Below are 10,975 nucleotides of genomic sequence, written 5' to 3'. Positions count from 1 at the left end.
TAGAATTGACTTGGCTATGCGGGCTCTCTTTTGGTTCCATATGAAGTTCATGGTGGTTTTTTCCAGTTCTGTGAAGAAAGTCAATGGTAGCTTGATGGGGATAGCGTTGATTCTGTAAATTACTTTGGGCAGTATAGCCATTTTCACGATATTAATTCTTCCTAACCATGAACATGGAATGTTTCTCCATCTGTTTGTGTCCTCTCTGATTTCGTTGAGCAGTGGTTTGTAGTTTTCCTTGAAGAGGTCCCTTACGTTCCTTGTGAGTTGTATTCCAAGGTATTTTATTCTTTTTGTAGCAATTGTGAATGGTAGTTCGTTCTTGATTTGGCTTTCTTTAAGTCTGTTATTGGTGTAGACGAATGCTTGTGATTTTTGCACATTGATTTTATATCCTGAGACTTTGCTGAAGTTGCTTATCAGTTTCAGGAGTTTTTGGGCTGAGGTGATGGGGTCTTCTAGGTATACGATCATGTCATCTGCAAATAGAGACAATTTGGCTTCCACCTTTCCTATTTGAATACCCTTTATTTCTTTTTCTTGCCTGATTGCTCTGGCTAGAACTTCCAGTACTATATTGAATAGGAGTGGTGAAAGAGGGCATCCTTGTCTAGTGCTGGATTTCAAAGGGAATGCTTCCAGTTTTTGCCCATTCAGTATGATATTGGCTGTTGGTTTGTCATAAATAGCTTTTATTACTTTGAGATACATTCCATCGATACCGAGTTTATTGAGGGTTTTTAGCCTAAAGGGCTGTTGAATTTTGTCGAATGCCTTCTCTGTGTCAATTGAGATAATTATGTGGTTTTTGCTTTTGGTTCTGTTTATGTGGTGAATTACGTTGATAGACTTGCGTATGTTGAACCAGCCTTGCATCCCCAGGATGAATCCTACTTGATCATGATGAATAAGTTTTTTGATTTGCTGTTGCAATCAGCTTGCCAATATTTTATTGAAGATTTTTGCATCTATGTTCATCATGGATATTGGCCTGAAGTTTTCTTTTCTTGTTGAGTCTCTGCCGGGTTTTGGTATCAGGATGATGTTGGTCTCATACAATGATTTGGGAAGGATTCCCTCTTTTTGGATTGTTTGGAATAGTTTTAGAAGGAATGGTACTAGTTCCTCTTTGTGTGTCTGGTAGAATTCGGTGGTGAACCCGTCTGGACCTGGGCTTTTTTTGTGTGGTAGGTTCTTATTTGGTGCCTCGACTTCTGACCTTGTTATTGGTCTATTCACAGTTTCAGCTTCCTCCTGGTTTAGGCTTGGGAGGACATAGGAGTCCAGGAATTTATCCATTTCTTCCAGGTTTACTAGTATATGTGCATAGAGTTGTTTGTAATATTCTCTGATGATGGTTTGAATTTCTGTGGAATCTGTGGTGATTTCACCTTTATCCTTTTTTATTGCATCTATTTGGTTGTTCTCTCTTTTCTTTTTAATCAATCTGGCTAGTGGTCTGTCTATTTTGTTGATCTTTTCAAAAAACCAGCTCTTGGATTTATTGATTTTTTGAAGGGTTTTTTGTTTCTCAATCTCCTTCAGTTCAGCTCTGATCTTAGTTATTTCTTGTCTTCTGCTGGGTTTTGAGTTTTTTGATCTTGCTCCTCTAGCTCTTTCAATTTTGACGATAGGGTGTCAATATTTGATCTCTCCATTCTCTTCATATGGGCACTTATTGCTATATACTTTCCTCTAGAGACTGCTTTAAATGTGTCCCAGAGATTCTGGCATGTTGTGTCTTCGTTCTCATTGGTTTCGGAGAACTTCTTTATTTCTGCCTTCATTTCATTGTTTACCCAGTCAACATTCAAGAACCAGTTGTTCAGTTTCCATGAAGCTGTGCAGTTCTGGGTTGGTTTCTGAATTCTGAGTTCTAACTTGATTGCACTATTGTCTGAGACTGTTTGTTATGATTTCAGTTGTTTTGCATTTGCTGAGCAGTGCTTTACTTCCAATTATGTGGTCAATTTTAGAGTAGGTGTGATGTGGTGCTGAGAAGAATGTATATTCTGTGGATTTGGGGTGGAGAGTTCTGTAAATGTCTATCAGGTTTGCTTTCTCCAGGTCTGAGTTCAAGCCCTGGATATCCTTGTTGATTTTCTGTGTGGTTGATCTGTCTAATATTGACAGTGGAGTGTTAGAGTCTCCCACTATTATTGTGTGGGAGTCTAAGTCTCTTTGTAAGTCATTAAGAACTTGCCTTATGTATCTGGTGCTCCTGCATTGGGTCCATATATGTTTAGAATCATTAGCTCTTCTTGTTGTATCGATCCTTTTACCATTATGTAATGTCCTTCTTTGTCTCTTTTGATCTTTTTTGCTTTAAAGTCTATTTTATCAGAGATGAGAATTGCAACTCCTGCTTTTTTTTGCCCTCCATTTGGTTGGTAAATCTTCCTCCATCCCTTTATTTTGAGCCTTTGTGTATCCTTGCATGTGAGATGGGTTTCCTGGATACAGCACACTGATGGGTTTTGGATTTTTATCCAATTTTCCAGTCTGTGTCTTTTGATTGGTGCATTTAGTCCATTTACATTTAAGGTTAATATTGTTATGTGTGAATTTGATACTGCCATTTTGATGCTAAGTGGCTGTTTTGCCCGTTAGTTGTTGTAGATTCTTCATTATGTTGATGCTCTTTAGCATTTAGTGTGATTTTGGAATGGCTGGTACTGTTTGTTCCTTTCTATGTGTAGTGCCTCTTTCAGGAGCTCTTGTAAAGCAGACCTGGTGGTGACAAAATCTCTGAGTACTTGCTTGTTCGCAAAGGATTTTATTTTTCCTTCACTTCTGAAGCTCAGTTTGGCTGGATATGAAATTCTGGGTTGAACGTTCTTTTCTTTAAGAATGTTGAATATTGGCCCCCACTCTCTTCTGGCTTGTAGTGTTTCTGCCGAGAGATCTGCTGTGAGTCTGATGGGCTTCCCTTTGTGGGTGACCCGACCTTTCTCTCTGGCTGCCCTTAGTATTTTCTCCTTTATTTCAACCTTGTTGAATCTGATGATTATGTGCCTTGGGGTTGCTCTTCTTGCGGAATATCTTTGTGGTGTTCTCTGTATTTCCTGCATTTGGGTGTTGGCCTGTCTTGCTAGGTGGGGGAAATTTTCCTGGATAATGTCCTGAAGAGTATTTTCGAGCCTGGATTCATTCTCTTCACCCCCTTCTGGTACACCTATGAAACGTAGGTTAGGTCTTTTCACATAGTCTCACATTTCTTGGAGACTTTGTTCCTTCCTTTTTGCGGTTTTTTCTCTTATCTTGGTTTCTCGTTTTATTTCATTGAGTTGATCTTCGACTTCAGATATTCTTTCTTCTGCTTGGTCAATTCGGCTTTTGAAACTTGTGCATGCTTCACGAAGTTCTTGTATTGTGTTTTTCAGCTCCTTTAATTCATTCATATTCCTCTCTAAGTTATCCGTTCTTGTTATTATTTCCTCGAATCTTCTTTCATATCTTTTTTCAAGGTTCTTAGTTTCTTTGCATTGATTTAATACATGTTCTTTTAGCTCACCAAAGTTTTTCATTATCCACCTTCTGAAGTCTAATTCCATCATTTCATCACAGTCATTCTCTGTCCAGCTTTGTTCTCCTGCTAGTGAGGAGTTTTGGTCCTTTCTAGGAGGCGAGGTGTTCTGGTTTCGGGTGTTTTCCTCCTTTTTGCGCTGGTTTCTTCCCATCCTTGTGGATTTATCCACCTGTCTTCTGCGTAGTTGCTGACTTTTCAATTAGGTCTCTGAATGGACTCCCAGATTGTTGGTGATGAAATATTTCTGTTACTTGGTTTTCCTTCTACCATTCTAGCCCCTTCGATGTACGACTGCTGAGATCCACTCCTGGCCCTGCTTGTCTGGGGTGCACCTATAGCAGCTGCGGAACAGTGAGGAATGCTACCAGTTTCTTTTTCTGCTATCTTTGTCCCAGGATGATGCCTGCCAAATGTCAGTCTTTTGGATATAGAGGGGTCAGGGAGCTGTTTGAAGAGACAGTCTGTACTTTATAGGAGCTCAATTGCTGAGCTGTGAGCTCTGTTGTTCATTTAGGGCTGTTAGGCTGCCATGTTTAATTCTGCTGCAACAGAGCTCATTAAAAAACACTTTATTTCTCAGATGCTTTGTCTTGGGGGGTTGGGGCTTTATTTTTGGATGTCTGTTGAGGTGTCCTGCCCAGCTAGGAGGCAGTCTAGTCACTATTTGCCTGCCGAGGCTCCACCCTGCTGTTGTGAGGTTCACCCTGTTGCTGCAGGCTCTGCTCTTCTGCTGCCGTCTCTGCCCTGCTGCCACGGGCTACACCCTGTGGCGGAGTCTCTGTTTTGTATCAGGTTGCCTCGGCAATGGCAGGCTGTGTCAGCAGTGGGCGTGTATCTCAGTAGAGGCAGATTGCCTCGGTAATGGTGGACGCCCCTCCCCCATGGAGTATCTCAGGGAACATCTCCACAGGGAGCATTTGGAATCGCCGTTTTGTTCGTCCCACTGCACTACCCCAAATGCTGTGTCCCTGCAATCCCCTGGGCTGGCCCACTGTCCAAGTCCTGTTCAGTCTCAAGTTCAGCCCTCTCAAGTCTCAGGTTGTCGGTTCAACAGGGCACCCGGAGAAGCGCGCCCTGTGCGGAGCACTGTGAATGGCCAGCCGCTGCCACCCCGGTTGCCGGCTGCTCCAGCCAAAACCTCTGCCTGGCGTCCCGCGTCTCCTTTATATCTGGGAATTTCCCCATTCTGTGGGCAACAGAGATCAGTCTGGAAATGCAGCTCTGACTCACCTCTCCACGCATTCACCGAGAGCTTCAATCCTGGGTTGTTCACACAGCGCCATCTTGAGTCCTCCCCAATAACTTTTTTCAGTGAGTAGAACTAAAGTCCAAAGAGGGGAAGACATCTGACACTAACAAGGCAGCACAGACGGAGGCCCAGGGACCCTGGAATGCTGAACAAGAGGTCATCTCAACGTTTTTTTATTTTTAAAATGTACATTGCATTTCTCACATCTAGCATGCTATATATTTTACTTACTGTCTGTCATCCCAAGTAGAGTATGAACTGCAGTATTTGTTTCCTAGGGCTAAGTTAACAAATTACATACACTTTGTGGCTTAATATCAAAGAAATTTAATCTCTTACAGTTCTGGAAGCCAGAAGTCTGATCAAGGTGTTGGCAATGCCACATAACCTCTAAAGGCTCTAGAGGAGAATCCTTTCTTTCTTTTTTCTCTTTCTTTCTTTCTTTTCTTTCTTTTTTCTTTCTTTCTTTCTTTTATTTATTTTTTGAGACAAAGTCTCGCTCTGTTGTCCAGATTGGAGGACATTGACACGATTTCAGCTCATTTCAACCTCCGCCTCCCAGTTTCAAGTGATTCTCCTGCCTCAGCCTCCTGGGTAGCTGGAATTATAGGTGCCAACCACCACAACCAGCTAATTTTTTATATCTTTAGTAGGTATATTTCACCATGGTGGCCAGGCTGGTCTCAAACTTCTGACCTCAGGATCTGCCCACCTCAGTTTCCCAAAGTGCTGGGATTATAGACATGAGCCACTGAGCCCTGTGGAGGAGAATTCTTTCTTGTTTCTTATAGTGCTGGTGGCTCAAGGAGGCATTCCTTGGCTTGTGTCTATATAACTACAATCTGTATCTTCACATGGCCTTTTCCTCTTTTCTCTGTGTCTTCTCTTCCATCTCTTACAAGGATGCATGTCAGTTTAGGAGTCTGGGCAATAGGCAATGGTGGAAAACTATAATTGAGGGAAGGACAGGAGGAAGTACAATCCATAGACTTGGTATTCTACTTAAATAAATTCTTGGGGACTGACCAAGCGAGGTCAACTCTCCACATAGAAATTTCAGGGATACCAAGGTATACATAGACTACAGTATAACATGAAATACTGTACAAAGTACTTTCTATGATGAGCTCATACTTGGGTTTAAGATTATGTTTGAAGCAGACCAGTTATTATTTTTTATAATACTGATGAAAGAGGTAATTGTAAAATTTAAACAAGAGTTGAACAGAATTCATATCACCAAATGAGTTAATAATGGTAACAATATACTTGGAATAGTGTCTGTCACATAAGAAGTATTATGTAAAGTTGTTAAATAAATGATATGCTGAAAAGAAATCAAAATAGCCCTGAAATGAATACTCAGACATATATATTGCTGAATCCAAACTATATGTTTATCAATCATTTAAATACATCTTTCATTCTAAAATTTAAATAGTTTATTGTTGATATTACCATTATGATTTACTTTATCTGTCAATTGAAAATATATTCAAAGTCATCAAAGCCTTATACTTTTTAAAATAAGCAGAAAAACTTAAATTGATACCTATAAACTCTCATAATGTTTAAGCACCTTTGTTGATTTGTCATAGAGTAGCTAGTTCATATTTCATGAATTCTTACTATTGTTTCTGTTAATTTACTAAACGGGCATACAGATATCTCTTTGTATAAATATTTAGTGGATATCTGTATTGAGCCTGTTTTGTCCTGCTCTGAACCACTAGGCTGACCACACACACAGAGCTTTTTCTTTTTAAGGTCATTAATGGAAACTCTATGGTCTATCTATCTATCTATCTATCTATCTATCTCTCTATGTAACTATGTCTATCATCTATTTGACTATCTGTCAAAATATTGGCCTGAGCTTTCTAGATTGTAGACAAAATGTTCCTTGGTACCAAATTTTGATAAGTTTGTGTATTTTTTCCATACCATCTTGGCATATTTTACAATGTAAGCATTAAATATTGCATTAATTAGATTCTAAAATTTCTTGTATCTGTTCATCTTGCCATATGTATATTAAATTATTCCAGAGAAATAAACATTTCTACTAAGTCTGAAAAGTGTGAACTGCAGTTCGCTATTTGTTGAACTATTATTTTACATTTACTCTAATATTCACAGATGCCGACCTGAAATATTAAAGTCTCTTCTCAATTAAAAAATACTTATTTTTAAATAATAAAAATCTATTCTTATCCAAATAATTATTAAAACTTAGTATATGCAAAACCCTCATAACTAGATCGATTTGTGTGTGATATGTAAAGAATTTAATCTTTAAGCCTACAGGAAGAATGATAATTTATTCCTTCTTCGTTGGCCATTCTATTGCAAAGACATAAAACTTTCTTAATTTGCTTCCAGAATACATGATCATTTACATAAACAAATCTTTTTATAGACATGTAGGACCAGTGTTGTGAAAAGGTCATTTCCCACTAGAATTACAAAGTAACTCAGCTCTACTAATGAAACCTGTAAGTATCAACAGAATCCAATTAATTTCCAATTGAAAAGAGAATAATCTTTCTCAACATTTTCTATTAATGAAATCCAATTTCTCTATTAACTCAGCATGTACCTCTCCTTAACCATCACCTTCATGTACGAGGTAGGCTAGTGCCATCCTCCATGCCCTGTGTGAGAAGGATCTGTGCCTAGGTAATACACTCTTTTTGCCACTGGGCTTTAGGTTTCTGATCTGTGCCCCTATCTCATTCTTTATTTCTCACTCTCCCTTCCCCAGCTTCTTTTACATATGTACAGTGTATACATAAGTTATATTTTCTTATGCCTTTATTCATCTAAATTTACAGAAAATATTTTAAAAGGTCTGCTTATAATTATTTCTCCATAGTATTTGGAATGAAGGCTTTCAGTAATTACATAATTATAGCATAATCGTTAACATAATCATAAATCATAATCATAAAATGTTGAAGAAGGTTTTCTAGAATGGGTTCAGGAATCTTCCTCTGAGGATGTTATTCTTTATTTTTCAAAAACAGTCAAAGACTAAGGAATGAGAAATTTTGTCCTCTAACTGTGTATTTTCAGTACCTCTACTGTCTTTCGCCAGCCTGCCAGGTCATAAAGGGGGGAAATAAACCAAAGTTTAATAAGTTAATGGTGAGAAACTGTTTTTGTTCTGATGCATTTGGGGGACGGGATCTGGACTGGGAAGGATCTGGATCCTGGTTCTGTCAGGTATCCTCTAAGTTAAGGTTTGATCAGGAAAACAGATACAGCTTTAACATATTTCAAGCAGGAAGGGACTTAAAAGGGGGATTAGAGACATAAAACTGTCAGAAGGCTGAGGGAATTAAGGTCAGGGAAGCCAATATCGGATTATTGCTAAATATATTTGTCAGATAAGTAAAAACAATACTGTTTAGAAAATAACAAATTATAAAACCAGCAGGGAAATAGTCCAATGATTTTAGCTCTCTGGAGTCCTGAAGCGGGTGATTTGTAGGAGGAGGCAGAGAAGTCCTAGCAAATCCCTTTGATGTTTGGCTGCCAAAGTTCCTGAGCCTTCCTGGGTTTTGGAACAATAATAGTTCTGCTTTTCTTCCTTTGTCCAAATCTTTCCTGTGAAAATTAAACCAGAATCTTTCTAATAAGTGAGTCTGGAAAATGTGATTTCTAGTCTTCCAGCTCCTTAAATACAGGGTCAAGCTTAGAAGGTCAGGAATATGGCAGATTAGCAACATAAAATGCATGTTAAATTTGCTTAAGTCATGTTGATGGGTATTGAAGTTGAAAAGATTATTTGTAAATTATTAAAATTAATCTATAGAAGCCATTCTATAATTGGTTTGATTTATCCAACTTGTCAAAGAGAGAGAACTAACTCTTATTCATGGCAGTACTTTCCTCGTCTATTAGATGATATTAGGATGACGTTAGATTTGTTATAAATGTAAGATGACTATAAAAATTCATTATATTCAATATTTATGTGAACAGTAGAATGTTTATTTCAAATTATTCAAAAGTCCAAGTGACTTTTAATCAATATCAGTAAAAAAATCTGCAATATTATTAAAGGAATATATTTTCTGAACATATTTTGTTGTTGCTTGTTGGTATGTTTTGCCTACTTTTCAGAAATAAATTTCATTGTCAACTTAAAAACTCTAAAGAACATTCGAATGAAAGCTAATAATGTATAAATGACTACAGTGTGAGAAAAGTGAGTTATGACAATCATTCTGTTAGAATTTCACAGTGAATAAGACAAACATGAGTTCCAACTTACTTAAACTTAATGGAGAGGTTTACAGTTTAGGAAAAGAACCAGTGGACAAATACTAAGACCATTAATCTTGACTGGCAAGGGGCCTTATTAAGAACAGTGTACAGAAAAAGGGCTTGTGGGAGTCAAATGTTAAATATCACTTCTGCAAATTAAAGATTAATTGCATGCCTTACTCAGGTAGCATTTATTGCACTAATGTTGCAACTTAATACAACTTTCAGAGCTTCTAAAAGTGCTTCATTTACAAAAAAGCAGGAGCTGCTTATAAAATTAAAGAATATGGTCCAGTTATCTTCTCAAAGCTAATATAACCTAAATAAGAAACTGTTAAACAAGACAAGAAATTATTAAACTGGAAAATGCTGATCATTGGCAGCTCAGGGAGCTATTAATGGTGCTACACAAGAAATGCCTTCTTATTCATAATTTCATTAATAGGAAAACCATTTTTAGCTTGGAATCCAATTAGACAGCAGAGCTAGCTAACAAAAGAAGTGTAATATAACTCTCCTCACAGCCACAACCTAAGCATTTTTTGTGACATTGAGCACACATGTGGGCAGACCAGAAAGGCCCAAATCCAGTTTCTCTTTTTTTTAAAAAAAAAAAAAAAAAAAGCAGCAGGTAGTCTGTAGAGATACTGGTGGGAACAAACCTCCCTGGGACTCAATTCATAATGACTTGGTATAAATGAGCACATCTCTGAGTCCATTAGCAAAATTTAGACTAATCTGCAAGTAATGAGCCCCATACAAGTGAATCAATCCCAGAAGAAATGGAGTAAGACGTGCTGCTGATTAGCAAAAATTGGACAATATGATGAGAAGAAACTGGCAAATAACACATTTTTCTTGGCCAACATATTTAAAAGTTCTCATTAGCACCTTAAGGAAGAGATAAAAGTTCATATCAGAGTGCACTGTGTAGTGTGTTGTAGTTCGGTGCTTAAATATATTAATGCTTAAATTTATTCTAGAAAGATAATATCATTACAAAATGTTGGGTCAGTTATCTTCATTTAACAAAGGCCAGGGATTATATATATGAGCAGTTATTGAGACCCATGGTCAAAGTAGATGCTACTTCATTGCTACTGTTTCCTGTGTTTGATGACCAAAAGAGATGAAACACAGAATACTGTAACAAAAATGCTTATTTCAGTTCAGGCATGCTAGAGTTTTGTAACTCAGCTTGTTTGATATGTGATCCATTGGAGTTACAGATACATTTTTATTTCAAAAAATGTTTGTAGAGTAGAACTGCATCTTTCAAGGTTAAAAAATGTTTTGTTTTATTATAACAGAAAGTCTGGAATTTTCTTGTTAAATTGCCTTCACATGAGGGAATCAATATATTTGAAAACATATCATTTTTTATGGATTGATGCATACAAAATAGCAATCTTCTGAGCAATCTTATTTTCAAATCCTCATTTGATAAATAAGAATAAATTGTTAGAATAAAGTGTAAATTCTTTTATGTCATTTCTCAGAGTGAAGCAATTTATGTAGGATAATACATGGCTCATTTGAAAATACTCCTTAAAAAATGAAACAAAGTACATTAACTTTAGAAACTTCTAAATTTCCTGAGTATGGAATTTTTATAGTATGTGACAGTAATTTTGATTCTAACAAAGACTGCATAAGTAGATGTCACTTTTATAATTCTATATATATATATATACACATATAAGCACACCATATTCTTTATTATAGTGGTTTAAAGAGTACTTTGTTATCTGGGACAAGGATAAAATGTAAAAAAGAGACACTTTACAATTATTTTTTCAACTTCAAATTGATGAACTTCATATTCATTTGAGAACATGAAGTAGTATAATATTCAACTCTCATGAAAAACTATTTCAGGAGTGTTTGCTCACAGACAGGATGGGGAATCATTCAGAGGAGGGATC

This window comes from Callithrix jacchus, chromosome 2, assembly GCF_049354715.1.
Source record: "Callithrix jacchus isolate 240 chromosome 2, calJac240_pri, whole genome shotgun sequence".
Lineage (NCBI taxonomy): Eukaryota > Metazoa > Chordata > Mammalia > Primates > Cebidae > Callithrix > Callithrix jacchus.
The sequence above is the reverse complement of the archived record's forward strand: the minus strand, read 5'-3'. Positions refer to the sequence as shown.